The 14,340-nt window shown below is 36.8% G+C and overlaps 1 pseudogene; it reads left to right on the top strand.

Annotated features, from left to right (window-relative positions):
* Window positions 1–10,328: 10,328 nt before the first annotated feature.
* LOC149182362 (uncharacterized) lies at window positions 10,329–11,316 on the top strand (annotated as a pseudogene).
* The last annotated feature ends 3,024 nt before the right edge of the window (window positions 11,317–14,340 follow it).

The raw sequence follows: 14,340 nt of genomic DNA, 5'->3' as shown, positions 1-14,340 counted from the left end.
CGGCATATCGCAATTGGCAAAGGCAAGCAGAGCTTATCAGAGGCAGCTATATGGGAAGCGCGACAGCGATCAACGCGACTAAATGGGAGTCGTTGATCTATGCACGCAGATCAATGGTCTATATTTAATCGCGCTATCTCATCGTTGATATATATATATATATATGGACTTAACCACAGCCCCGAGGATTGGCGACATGCGATTGCAATATCGCAATATCACATCGGAGAAATGCAAGGGAGCAGGGACGATAACAAATGTGACTGTGATGAACTAGACCTGATAAAATTATAAACGATATATGATATATTTTCAAGTCCAGAAAAAGAGCTTTTTCAATTTAAATCGCATTTTCGTTAAATAAACGAAAAACAAAAGAAAATGTGCCGATGCAATGAACCAAACCCAAAAGGGTTTGCTAATGCAAATATATATTATTTCAAGTTCGATATGAGTGGGATTTTCATGTTTTGATGTTACTATTTTTAAATATAAAAGGAAACCATGAAACAAGCAGGATTTCGGGAGGACCAAAGGCGATAAGAGGTTTTGGTCGAGCTGCGCCCGAGCCCATACATTGGATGCCACGTGTCCAGGCCCTAGAGAGAGAAAACCACTCTTTTCGGGCGGTTAACTCACGTACGCATGGGCCACCCAAAATGAACCACAGCCATTGGATCTAGATCTTCCAGATCAACGGTGGAGATTAGATAAGTGACTTAAAGGTGGACCCGATAGAAGTTATAAGGGGAATTTATTGTATTTCAAATCTGATAAATGACAGTTTGGAGAATTTCTTGTGTTTTTAGTGTACTTCTCTATGAATACAGAGAATGCTATTGCTGGGGATTTCAAAGGCCCAATGACCCATTCCATTACAGAACAGGTGGCCACCATCCTTGAAAGTGTTTAGAAATGATTGCTAATGCTCAGAGGGGGATCTAAGCGAACAGAAGCCAGAGAGCCTGAGAAGGAGAAATGAACAGACACCTCCAATTGGCTTTAAAGCCACATACTAACAGAGACAGAGGCAAGCAGTGCTGAGACAGAGAGAAGACAAAGACAAAGAGGGATAGAAAGAGTTTGTGTACTCAAAGAGGCTTGAGGGATTCAAGCAAAACTTCTGATGTTGTATCTATTGTGTTGAGACTTAATCTGAGCTCACACTTTGTAAAACTCTACTCTTGAAGAAATAATAGAGAGGTCATCACTGAAGGCTGGACCAGGAGACGTAGCCCAAGAGTTTTGGGTGAACTCGTTAATAAACTTGTTGTGTTTGTGTGTGTTTTTCTATTATGTTCTTTAACTGCTTCATTGTCAATGTATTTCGCAATCTTATCGATCCATTGCACAAAGTAACATAGGCAAATCCATGCACATGAGTCTGTAATACCTTAATAATTGTCTAATATCTCATTATCAGATCACAGAAAGTTGCAGGGGGCTTTGGAGGATTAAATGTAGCTAGCAGCGACCTAATCCCTGTTCCATTCCCTCTGTCTGATGGTGATATCACTCTGCTTATAGGTGACTAGTACACAACCAATGTTTTAGTAAGTTATTAATCCATCCCTGATACATGTACATCTCTTGAAATTAAAGAGACTGTCTATGTTCAACTTCAGCCTGTACACCAAAATGTTCTCTTACAATGCATCAATCTCTGACTATATTCTATCTTTGGGCAGATCCTTAGAAGAACACTTGATATGGGAAGATCTATTGGTAATCCTGATGTTGTTCACATTAATGGCCATGGGCTACCAAATGAAATAGCAATTATAGTGGAACAAGGTACTTATCACTGATCTCTATCACAAGGCAGTTCATTAGATTTAGTATAGGTGTGTCAAGCCTTTCAACGATTCACAAGATCTAGTTTATTTTGATTTTATCTGATGGTTGTTGAATCCATTGCTTCTTCTCTTAAGATGTATCTAAAATGACCCATCTGTTCATTAAGTTTTTTGTGCCAATCTTTCAAAGTGATAAGAAATGAATTCGAGATAATGACTATGCACCCATTTAGTTGGGATGCATTTATTTGATTAAACAGAGTTTGAGAAGTCATTTTTAGGAATATTAGGATGTGAGAAGTAAATACTATGCTCAAAGCTACGAGCCTGTGAAGAAATTCAAAACAAAACATGCAACAAGTTTTCAACAACATGGTAACAACTCATCCTCTTACAATGATCACAATCATGTAGAGACATTTCACACATGCTAAATATTTCCCAATGCGTATGAATATATGTAAGAAAATATAATGAATCAAACATAATAGGGTGGAAAATACTAGCACAACTTGAATTTGGCTAATGTAAGGATTCCAATGAAATCCTTTAGCACATGCTCAAATTATTTCATGAATCCAATGCAATGAACAACTGAAGCCCCAAAACCGACTCAGGAAAGTTAGTGCACAAATAAACACAGAAATATTCTCCTTACAATGCTAGTCCTCCATTGGACCTAAAACTACCAAGGCATATGCATCCAGTTCTCCTCCTAGATAAAAGTACCAAACATCCAATATTCAAGAAGCACTTCTTGTGAATAATTGAGGGACCATACTCATCATATTTTGATTTTGAAATCCGCATCTGTAATACACATAAAAATTGCAGATTTTTAGGTGAATCCAAAAAAATTTCCCTGATGAAATTAAAAAGCAATATTTATCAAAATTTAATTATCAACTTTGTATCAAATTGGCCTTGATGTCATTCTTATTATGTTGGGCCAACTATTGGGGATATTGTGGTGGTGGAATTGCACTTTTGATCAAATCTCCTACCCCATTTTCATCCAATACTATCATGATCCTCCCTTTCAAGGAGAAGATGTTAAAGGCTCCCTCTAAATAGTGATCTACTCTCAATACTTGGTATGTCATTTTGATTCCCACAAACAACATCATAGTCCTTCACAATAGGCTAAATTGTAAAAATATTAATTTAAATCTAAGGATTACATTTGTATGTGAGGAAGAGAGTGGAGAAAGAAAAGAGACCTTGATAACTAATATAGGTTCACAAAAAAATATATCAATCACTCTGAACTCAAATATAATACCTTCTGTATTGATACATACAGTGGTAAACCCAAGTACGCTTATGCACCTCATTACACAATCATAGGCTGCACAAAAGCATGATCAATGTTAGTAGACAAATCCTCCCTAAGGTCCTAGTAAATCATTGTTACCACATCTGGGAAAGCAATAACATCTCACGCAAACACACTTAAGAGTTCAAATGTACAACATAAAAATACATTACAAGCACTAGCAACTGCTTCCAAACCTGACACTCAAGGAACCTCCACAGTAAGACATACTGCTGATTCAACACAATTAATTGTGTTGTATCTTCCGAATAATGACTATTTGAGAGATGTAGCAGTTGAAAGTATATTTTTATTTTATTTTATTTTCATTTCATTCCCTATATATTGGTTGAAGTAAGTGACCTAAGGCATGTGGCGTTGGTGATTTGTCTTGGATTAATTGGTAGTCTTTGAAAATATGACTTAGATCATTGTTTCTCTATGTTGGAAGAGATACCTGTGATTTCAATTATAAACCATTTCAAATGTAACATGTTTCATCGTTTAACTATTTATGCTAAAAAATTTTTCCAATATTCCCTTAAATGAATTATTCATCATTCATGTTATTTGTTGGTTCCGCAGGATGGAGACTCTCAAATGAAGCCTCATGATCCCTCTCATATTCTTCACATGAATTTAGGTAATGATAATATGAACTTGAGTGGGATAGATAAACATTTCATCCTAGTGAGCATGCATATATATATGGATTTATGTTAATTTTAGATAACAATGGTATGTTCTATGCTTAAGAGAAATTTTACTTCAATTTTCTTATTAGCCTAATATCAATTTCTAGATTAGCAATCACATTAACATAATAGTAAAATGTAGATAGAACATAAACAATAACCAGAAGACAAACCAAGAAAAGAGGACATAATATTTGGCAGATGCCAAGGAAAAACCCCAATGTGGGGAAAACCCCTGGATCAAATCTTCTTATTATTATTCAAAATTTCAGCAGAGAGGGAGAGTACAATATACAAATTTATTTGCCCAATCATAGTCAAAATCTGTCCAGTCAAATTGCAGTCAACAGGATGCCCTAACCAGAAATTCAATGCTAGTTAACATGGTAGAATATCTCCTCTAAATCAGCTTGATCAAACCCATTCAAGTTGGCCTCCAAGGATAGTTCAAATCAGCCCAAAACAGTCCCGAAAATATCAATCAAACTTGGTCAACGTAGAGTCAAACCTGTGGTCAAACATGTTATGGTCAACTCTTATCAAACAATTCAAAATGCCTCGATTTCTATGCCTAGAAATGTGGCTTGCCCAAAGAGAAAATTCCCCAAGAAAAACACAGTCAAAATTAGTCAACTACTACTCGGTCAAGGCTGATGAAACATTCCTGCAATTCTGTCAATGCCCAATATAGAAAATCGCAGTCATACTTTGCACGTGTGGAACAGAAGAAGGCTGCCCTGAAGTTGTACGACCCAATCAGATGAGGAAAGAGAGATATGCATGATAATGAATGATGTCCAAATGAGGTAGATTCACCTTCTATTTATATGCAACATTGAGGATGAAAATACATGTCTTTTGGGCTTCTGAGACTACATAAGTTTGCTAACTGACCTTGACAATTTGTCCATAATAGAAATAAATTCATAATTCCATTTGTACATGTCAGAATGAGATGATATTTAGATCAAACCTACACCTCTCAGAAAGAGGAATCCAATAAAAATATTAGCTGCATCATATGAGCTATCCAAGGTGGAGTTTTGCCCTAGCTTCCAAATTTAACACCCCCTCTCAACTAGGGAGAACTCCACCTGCCAAACCATTTTTCAATATGTACCATCTATGACATCCCTATTATACTCTACTATGCTTTGCACTATAGAAACATGAGGAAATAATGAAGAAGAAATGATTGAGAGTGTACCATACCATTCTCCACTGACCCGAAGTCAGTCTCCATTGATCTCAAATCAATATCAAACATCCTAGAATAGGGAGTATCATAGTACACGATGCATCCATCGGTAGTACTATGGTCCCTATCCTTTTTTCCCTACTCATTGGCCAGATGAGAGGTACCTCCCATGCGTCCCAGACTACATGGGTAGGAAGTACTAACAGGAAAAGGTGAGCCACTCATCCAGCTCATATGGCATAGGAGAAGGTGAACCAATCATCGTATGCATATATCAACATGGGGTATCACAAGGGAAGGTGAACCACTCACCCTATACATAGCGCACCACTAGGGGAAGGTGAACCATTCACCCTATGGTCTCTCATCGCTCCAAAAAGTACCCCACGCCCCTCGGAGCTCCCAAATCTCAATATCCATCTCATATGCGACCCTCATAATAGGGTCTCTCCATGAATCCAAGTTGTTCACGGAAGGTTGAGAATTTGACCTTCCCAGGGGATTCATAAGAATATTTGCGACTTGTTCATCAATCCCAATGTGATGGAGCTTTATTGCTCCTCGTTGTACCATATCCAAGATAAATTTGTACCTGATATCAGTATGCTTAGAGCGATCATGAAACATGGGATTCTCAGAAAGACGAATGCCACTTTAGATGTCACAAAATATCTTGGTGGTATCCAGCACATGTCGAAAAACTCACTAAAGAGATTCCTAAACCAAACAACTTCACAGGAGGCCATGCTAGCAGCAATATATTCAGCCTCAGCGATGCTCAAAGTAACCGACTTCTTCTTCCTGCTCATACAAGATATTGAAGCAAAACCTAGAGAGAAGCGACATCAAAATGTGCTTTTACGATCCACCACACTGCCAGCCCAGTCTGCATTAGAGTAACCATGGAGCCTCACATTCCCAAAAATGTATCTCAATCCATAGGTGATTGTGCCCCAAAGATATCTCAAAAGATTCTTGGAAGCAATCTACTGAATGTGATGAGGCTTGACCATAAACGGACTCAATTTATTCACTACAAAACATATGTCCAGACAAAAGTTCACCAAGAACATCAAGGCCCCCATGAGTTGATGATACTTAGAAGGATTTCCCAAATCGGGCCCAACAGCACTTCCACATAACTTCTTGAAGTTAAGTTCCATTGGAGTAGTCACAAACTTGCAATCCACCATCCAAAATCTTTCGAGTAGATTCACAATGTATTTTCCTTGAGAAAGGAAAATCTCATCTGGCTTTTGCAAGACCTCCAACCCTAGGAAATAATGCATTAGTCTTAGTTCCTTCATCTAAAATTCAAAAGCCAACTCCCTCTTGCATTGATGAATGAGAGGGTCTGCACTTATCTGAAAGAGATCGTTGACATAAAGTAACAAGATGAGAGGTATATCATTCTCAACCTTAAATTAAAGGTTCAGATCAACTTCACTTATTGTAAATCCCAACTTCATGAGATAGCTATCAATCGCAACTTCACTTTTTGGCTAGTGGAACAAAGAGCCAATTAGACACTGCCACAAGCAAAATAATACTGAAGGCTATGAAACAATGCAAGGATGTAGGAGGGATCTCAATATGTCCAATAATCACTATCCACTACGCTGACCTGTTTTATGAAGAAAGTAGAACATTGTGCAAAGACAACCCCATACATTAAACATGTTACCAAAATAGGAATCAATCGTGCAAAGAGATTGACCTTTTTGGCACTCAATACAGTATTATGAGATGATTTTTCCAGGAAACTGTTATGACATCCTTCTGACATTGTTTTGGTATTGAACTAGAAACAAATGAATTAAATAAACTGACCCCCGCTCTAAGTTCTCAACCCAATACTATATAGAATCCCAAATTATAGAAACTTGTGTCTTTGTAGTGAACCTCTTAATCATTTTCTAAATGTAAATGTTATCCAGAATGACATAATTTTTCTATCTGAGCCAATGTCAAATGCACTGGAAGGGTAAGGAAACCTCTGTGTAGATATGATACCCAACATTACAAGAATTCCATGTTCAAGAGAAAATTGAACTTGAACTTCGTAAGTATATTTGGGTTCCAATGACATGGTTAAGATTATATGATCTAGTATATAGGCACCATATAGGGAAACATATTTCACTTCGCAGGAATCTCCTACACCAACGAAAACATTTATACCAGGTGAAGTCTACAATGCCTTGTACTGGCCATCATTGAAGTCCTAAGCCCTAGAAACATTTAGTTTGTGAGTTGAAGCTTGTTCAAAAGCGGAGCTAATCTTATTTCTCTTTGTTGGATCTATTGCCATAACCAAAGCATGGTATAGTTGCAAGTTTGAAACTACCTTGCCTGTATCTATCATGAACTCCATCAAACATATAGCACCTAATCACTTTCTTTACCACAAGCTTGTTTATTTCAGTTGTCTTAGAAAGGTTATTATTCTTAATGCATTCACCTTTTTGAGGATTTAAATTTTCTCCCAGGTCCTTGCACAACCACCCTATACCATTTTAATTTTAAATGATTTAAATTAAGAACATGTAAGTCATTGGTAGAAATTCTTACGGGACCAATGCCACCCTAAATGATAACTATGGTGGTACCCACTGCAGTTGCATTATTCACTACCCATATGCCTTAAGCAATTTCTGTTTCTAGTGCCAATATCAATTTTCTTTCAATTCCAGCAAAAGAAAAGAGAAAATAGCTATGAATCATACTGGTGAGTCATCCTAACTATTTTGAAACTTCCAGGGACAACATTCAATCTTGTTCCCTTTGTCAGTAATATGATGAAAGATGTAGTATCTGGTTTACACCAAATACAAGTAGATAGGCTTGATCCCACATATTGTTGATGGAAAATGTTGGAAAGTTTTGTGACATGTCAAATGAATGAGAACACCCAAATAGATTTGAAGAAGAGAAAAAGGCAGCAGAGTTTGAGCCAATATAGAAGAAGCAAAAGAATATTTTAATTAGGTCAATTTGAGTTACAACACATACTGTAGCATTTCCTTCCTTTCTGTGGCTCCATAGTCTATACATGGATGTAAAGCAGCTAAAATATTACAAGTTTTGTTATGGTTGTCGTGTTGTATGGAAGTTTTATTTTTAGTAGGTCTGTTACTAGGTTTTCTTAGTGACCAATATACTGAGGAATTGTTTCTAACTAACATCCATTGTTTGCAACCCTATGCACTGATTTCTTGGTTACTACAAACTGCATTTGCAAAATTTTGGAAAACTTTGGAATATCAAATTAATTGATGTAGAAGAACTCTTGTTTCCAAATAAATTTAATAGCTAAGGTTACCATCTCAAACATATTTACACCCCTGTCGATGATTGATGGACCTACACATGATATTTCAATGCCTTCCTTAATGGAATTGTCTAGTATGGTGTTTGAAGACTTTAAGTGAAGGCCTATATCTTTTTAGAAGAAATAATTTTGGAAATATTGTAATGCTAACTCATGCACAAACTATGAGGGATCGGTTCTATAGAAGGGCAAAGACTCATGCACCCTGTAAGCTTTTCGGTACTATGCAGCATGCATTTATCTTGTAACTTTTTGGTTTCTCTAATGAGATTTCTACACCAGTTGTTGGCTTATATGGGCCTGACCCAGGTTCAAAGGTGATTTAGCCAAACAAATCCCAGTACTATTGGCCCTTTCGACAAAAATCCACAGAGCGCGGACTGAGGTCTCACCCAAAGTAGTATGGGAGGGTGCTAGAACCAAGTTTTCACACCCTGGGGATATCTGATGAGCTTCTGGCAGTCCATGGTTTGACCCTGCGCACTCATCACTATGCACACCTATTAGTTCTTCGCAACCTATGAGGCCATCTTCGCACAAACCTACTTAGGAACGATCCGAATTATACTCAATTTCCTTTCTATTTAATCTATTATTACTCAATTACTTAACTGATCGGTGTAAGATTAATGATAATTAACAGTATATCCAGTAATCATATAAGTGTGCGGGATAAACAAAAAAGCATAAATGTAAAGAATGAAATACACAAGCAGATGCACAGAAACTGGAATCAACTTCCCTTTATTATTCTTTGTTCAAGATTACAGACTCGACCCTGCCCTACACACTCAGCTGCAGGGGTCCGCGCACTCAACTGCGGACTCTACTAGGCCTTTGCGCACTCAGCTACAGAGCCTCTTCCTACTACTATGACCCAATAAACTTAGACTCTTACTCTATGCTCGAACCATTTGTATACAATTCTCTCCTATTCGCTATCTTTACAACTTAGAGCCTTGCTCTATTTATACAATCCCATATTCCACGGACCATGGGTAGGCCGACATAAATTTACATTACATTACAATACTTTAGGGTGGACAACCCTATTAATCAACCTATACTTTGCGCTTTGCGCCCATAATTTGCGGAGTCTTAGAATACATTTGACCAAAACTTGGGCTTCGAGCCCCAAAACATGTTGTGGGGGGATTCCATGCCCAACACCAGTCATGTAATATTTGTTGTTTATGGGTGAAAATATTTTTTTGTGCACATCCTTTGTGAAGGTTTTAAGCATGCTAGTGTAGATGCTTAAATTTCTCTTGAAGTATGGATGAGGCATGCTTTCCCCGTTCTATTTGTGATACCATTATTCAGATAGTTTTGGGTACCATTTTTGTTTTTCCATGAAATCCATGTAGTAATGGCAAGACATATATCCATTCAAAGTTATTTAGCAATGCCCATACGAAGTTCCTACACACATTTTCTCCTCTATAATCTGTTCCATTTCACTTGTTATTCAAACATTCATTTATTTTTTTAATAAAATTTTCTTCACTCCTAGCACATTCATAAATATCAATCAAACCTCAACATTAACAGAAAGAATGCCTCATTGTGTTTTTCAAATGATGTAGTGTACTATGTATATAGTCCACTTGAAACATATCATTCCATATTTATGAGAGTGGGAGGCTATCATTATTAGCATCACCGAAACTTGATACCACATGTCCTTAGATTTACCAATAAATTTGCTTTTCTCATAGGCTTACACCTACCAAATGAAATTGCAACATCAAGAGTATGGACATCACTCTAGTCATCATGTGATTTTCCTATAGGTCTGGAAGAAGGGTTGCTTGGATCTATTTTTAAATTGCTAACTAGAGCTACATATTCAGTTATCTAATAACACAAGCCATATCGTAGTTCTAGATTATTCTTTTGATGTTGAGGGTATGAAATGTTTAAATTCCTGATACAATATATTACTTTCATGGATACTAAAGATTGATCATTATGCTTGGCTTCATGAAACCAAATAACATCAAAGTCTGGTTCAGATTCTGCAGGCACTAAGCAAGTTATGGCAGAGGCCAACTTCCATGAAAACTTTGGGACTGCATATTGGGTGTCCTACATTCAGCATCTAAACACCAAGGGTGGTTTCCCTCCACTAGATAAAATCAAGAACTACTCAAAAAATTCACTACTCATAGTTCCCTTTGAAGCAGAATTCTGGTTTTACATGCAGGACAGGATACCTCCCTTGGCACTTTTTGCCATTGTACTGCCAACCTCTGATCGTGCAGTCATGGAGGGATTCTTTTGCAAAGGCATGATAGACTACTCTTCTAATGGCTCTCAGTGGAAGAGAAAGAATATGCATGGAAAACTATACCTTGTGCCTGGAGGAGATGAAGTTGGATCCTTCTACATGTCAGACAAACCAGATAGCCATGGTGGCAGATTCTCCTTGTAGACCTATAATCCCAATGGTTGGAAAGATTATTGGTTGCCCTATTAAAGTCAACGATGATTATATTCCACGGTCCCTCTTCAAAATCACCAGGAGAAGTGGAAATGTGTATCCGTTTTTGTTGTTATACTTGATTTCAGTGGTTTTTTTCGTTATTTCACCAAAATTTATCCCTACAAAACTCATGCCATTCCAATGGTATAAGGTCACGCCATTCATAGAATGGATTAATATTGTGGAGCTCACCAATGAACCAAATGCTTCAACACATTTCAATAGTTTTTTTTATGGAATCTAACTTTATACCTTAATCCTTTTTGTTTTTTTTGGTTAGCATAATTGTTTTTCAGCTAAAATTTTCATGGTTTTTTATTAAACTTTGTGAAAATGTAGGTCACTAGTGGGACCATTAAGCTATTATACAATGATGGGAACAAAAAGAGGAGTTTCTCGAATGTCTTCAAACGTTACAAAGAAAGGGGCTTCATGGACATGGGTATTCAATTGTTAGTTATGGATGTAGAAGCCTTGTTCTCCTTTGTTTTGCTGAATATGAAACTCTTCTGCTCATTTGGTCTTGTTGGTTGTTCATGGAAACTTCAAAAATCACAAATATTGCACAAATATAATTGTTACCATGGGCAGAGGAAGGCTTGAATGACATACTTTTGAGAAAAAGTGCTTCCCATAATTTTTTAAAAACTCATTTTATAATTTATGTTGAGAAAATTTGATAATCATCGTAGTTTGTAAATCTAATGTGCATGTATAAGTTTGTTGAGTTTTGCTAATAATCAACTTGAATTTTGATAATAATCGTAGTTTGTAAATCTAATGTATGTGTATAGGTTTGCCTTTTTTTTTATGACATTTTTATGGTCAGTCCAAAATTTGAATGATGTAGATGTTGTAAGAATTGAGCACTTAGGTTTTCAAATTTTGATCATGTTTTGTGCTTCTCTCCATTTTGGCCCCTCATGTTCCATTGCCTCCTGGAATTGATCTTTGCAAGAGTTTGATAAGTAAAGGTCTAGAGAATAAAGCATCATCCTTCACACCTGTTTCATCTGATCAACATCCAACAATAATAGGTAAACTCAATGTCGTTGAGGAAGATGGTGATGGAAAATTTGAAATGGTGGATGGAAATTCAAAGATTGATGTGACTGAACATGGCAGTCTTCTTTTTGCTCCTCCTGAGTTTAAAAACATAACACTTCGTAACTTCTCAACTGTTTTTGAGGGAAACCTTCCTGACACTCAGAGCTTTGGTCATATTAATGTGAAGGTTGATGGAAAGAAGCTTCTAGAAATGTGGCACTCATGATTATGTACAACCTAGTTTTCAAGGCCCCTGTCATCTTGTAGAAGAACACTTAGCCTACAAACACAATGGGGATTGTCAAAATGGCATTCAGCATGATGCTAGTCCAAAGCTCCTTCACGATAGTTATGGATTGGGGATACCGTATTCTGACAATTTTCCCACACTTGACAACAATAAGGATCGAGCCTTTTCTAGCATGAGAAATGAAAAAATCAAGCAGATATCCAATAGTTTTGTACCCTGTCTGGGAAATCCACTATAGAAGGAAAGGATTATGTCACACTTCTCCAAGCTTGATGACTTAGAAGATCCATCAGATGGTTAGATTTTCAATGAAAGGTGCAACAAAGCCTTGAATGGTGGTAATGAACAAAGTTATATGGCAGAAGAGTAGATTTGTGAAACCTTGAAGGCAAAGGAATCTAATTTTTTTGAAAATAGGGGCCATGGAGCCATTGGTACCTACAACAATACAAAATTTCGATACGAGTTTAAGAAAAATAATAATGTGATTCCTATGCTGAAATATGATGATGATCATCAGTCCATCCCTCTCGCTGATCCGTATGGTAAAGTGAAGGTTAGTTTCTCCCTGTTTTTCAATTATATTTTTGAATAGCATGGCTTTTGTCAAAATTTTGAAATGTTGGGTGAAAACAGAAATTGTGATGAGAAGGAAGAACAGTGGTGTCTTCAAGTTGAAAAGGTAGATATCTATGCACCTGATCCTATGGCAAATCGAACTCATGAAGTCAAAACTGATGAAAAGATAGAATTGGAATGGCAACATGGGATCTAGGAAACGTCTTTGTTCCATTGATAACAAAAACATCTACATATAGCTCAAACACTGGAGACCTAGGTCATATATTGTATTCTTTTGATGGACCTCCTATATATGATTCAAATTGTTTCAAGAAAGAACAACAAAGACGTTCTTACACCTGATTTTTTCCAAAAAATGACTCATATTTGTAGAAAAGGGAACCCTAACATGGTAAATGTAATGAAGGTGGGTCATATATTGTATTTTTTGATGGGTCTCCTATATATGATTTAGACTATTTCAAGAAATAAAATCAGAGATGTTCTTACACCTGAATTTGTCCAAAAAATGATTCATATGTGCAGAAAAGGTAACATTAACATGGTAAATGTAATGAAGCTCTGAACATGAATAGAAGAGCCCTTCCTAAAGCACTGCCCAGAACATACTGGTCACCTCGCTTGGAACAAAACAACAACAGGAGGTATAATCTGTATTTTGAAGGTTCCCTTGTATATGACATGATGATGCACCTAGAGTAGAACAATATTTGTGTTTGATCCAGACCCAGTGGAGGTTGAAATATTGTGGATGCTAATGGACCTGCAGCCTGAAATATACGAAGGACACATGCCATAATGGGGAGAAAAAATTCTCAGCACAATGTCTCTCTAGGATCATATTTGCCCCAAATATGAGTTTCTAGAACTTGCTATGGAACTTCCAACACACTACCCAAGTTTTGATTCAAGCCTAATATATAAAAGAGTTTGTGAAGACAAAGTTACGTGTTTCAAAATGAAATTAATAGGAAAAAAAATTGTGTCTTCAATGGAAACCTCAGATGATTTTGATGAAGATTTTTCATTTGTAGAAATATCCCCTTGATCAGGTGATGGAGGGCTATCTAATGAGCCTATAGTAAATGCATATATTGCCACCTTGAAGAGATACAATCAAAATCAGAAAAGAATCTATGTTGAAATGACCATGACCAATTCTCATCAACCAGTCCAAAATACGATTCAACTGGACAAGCATCTATAGAAGGTCCAGACCTAAAATAAAATTGGTTATTCCAACATTCAACCCCCAAAATTATAGTTTCCAGATGTGAGACTCTGAAGCCTATAGACCACAGAATGAAGAAATCAGAGGCTGAGATGTTTGTTTCTGGTGTGTTCTCATTACATTGTCAAGATGCCATTAGAAGTTGTTTTGCCCAAGTGACAAATAGTCATGAGAAAATGGGTGATGTAGTAAATTTCAGGACCAAAAATGCACTGTCATTTACAAGATATCAAAAAAGGAAACTGCCAGATCAGTGTAAAATACAAAGTGTTTTATTCAAGGTCAGGAGGTAGAGTTTATATTAAAAAATATATGGTCGTACCAAACAACTTGAGTTTACAAAAAATATGTAGTCCTAGGCAACCATGACCTAGAATTCCCAGCTAAGGATGAAGGTTGTAGTAGCCAAA

The sequence above is a fragment of the Pinus tabuliformis genome, chromosome 3_2 (genome assembly GCF_031772625.1).
Source record: "Pinus tabuliformis cultivar Carrire ecotype Pingquan chromosome 3_2, CPIR1, whole genome shotgun sequence".
In the NCBI taxonomy this organism is placed as follows: domain Eukaryota; kingdom Viridiplantae; phylum Streptophyta; class Pinopsida; order Pinales; family Pinaceae; genus Pinus; species Pinus tabuliformis.
Note: the sequence above shows the minus strand (reverse complement) of the source record. Positions and strands in the feature narration are given on the sequence as shown.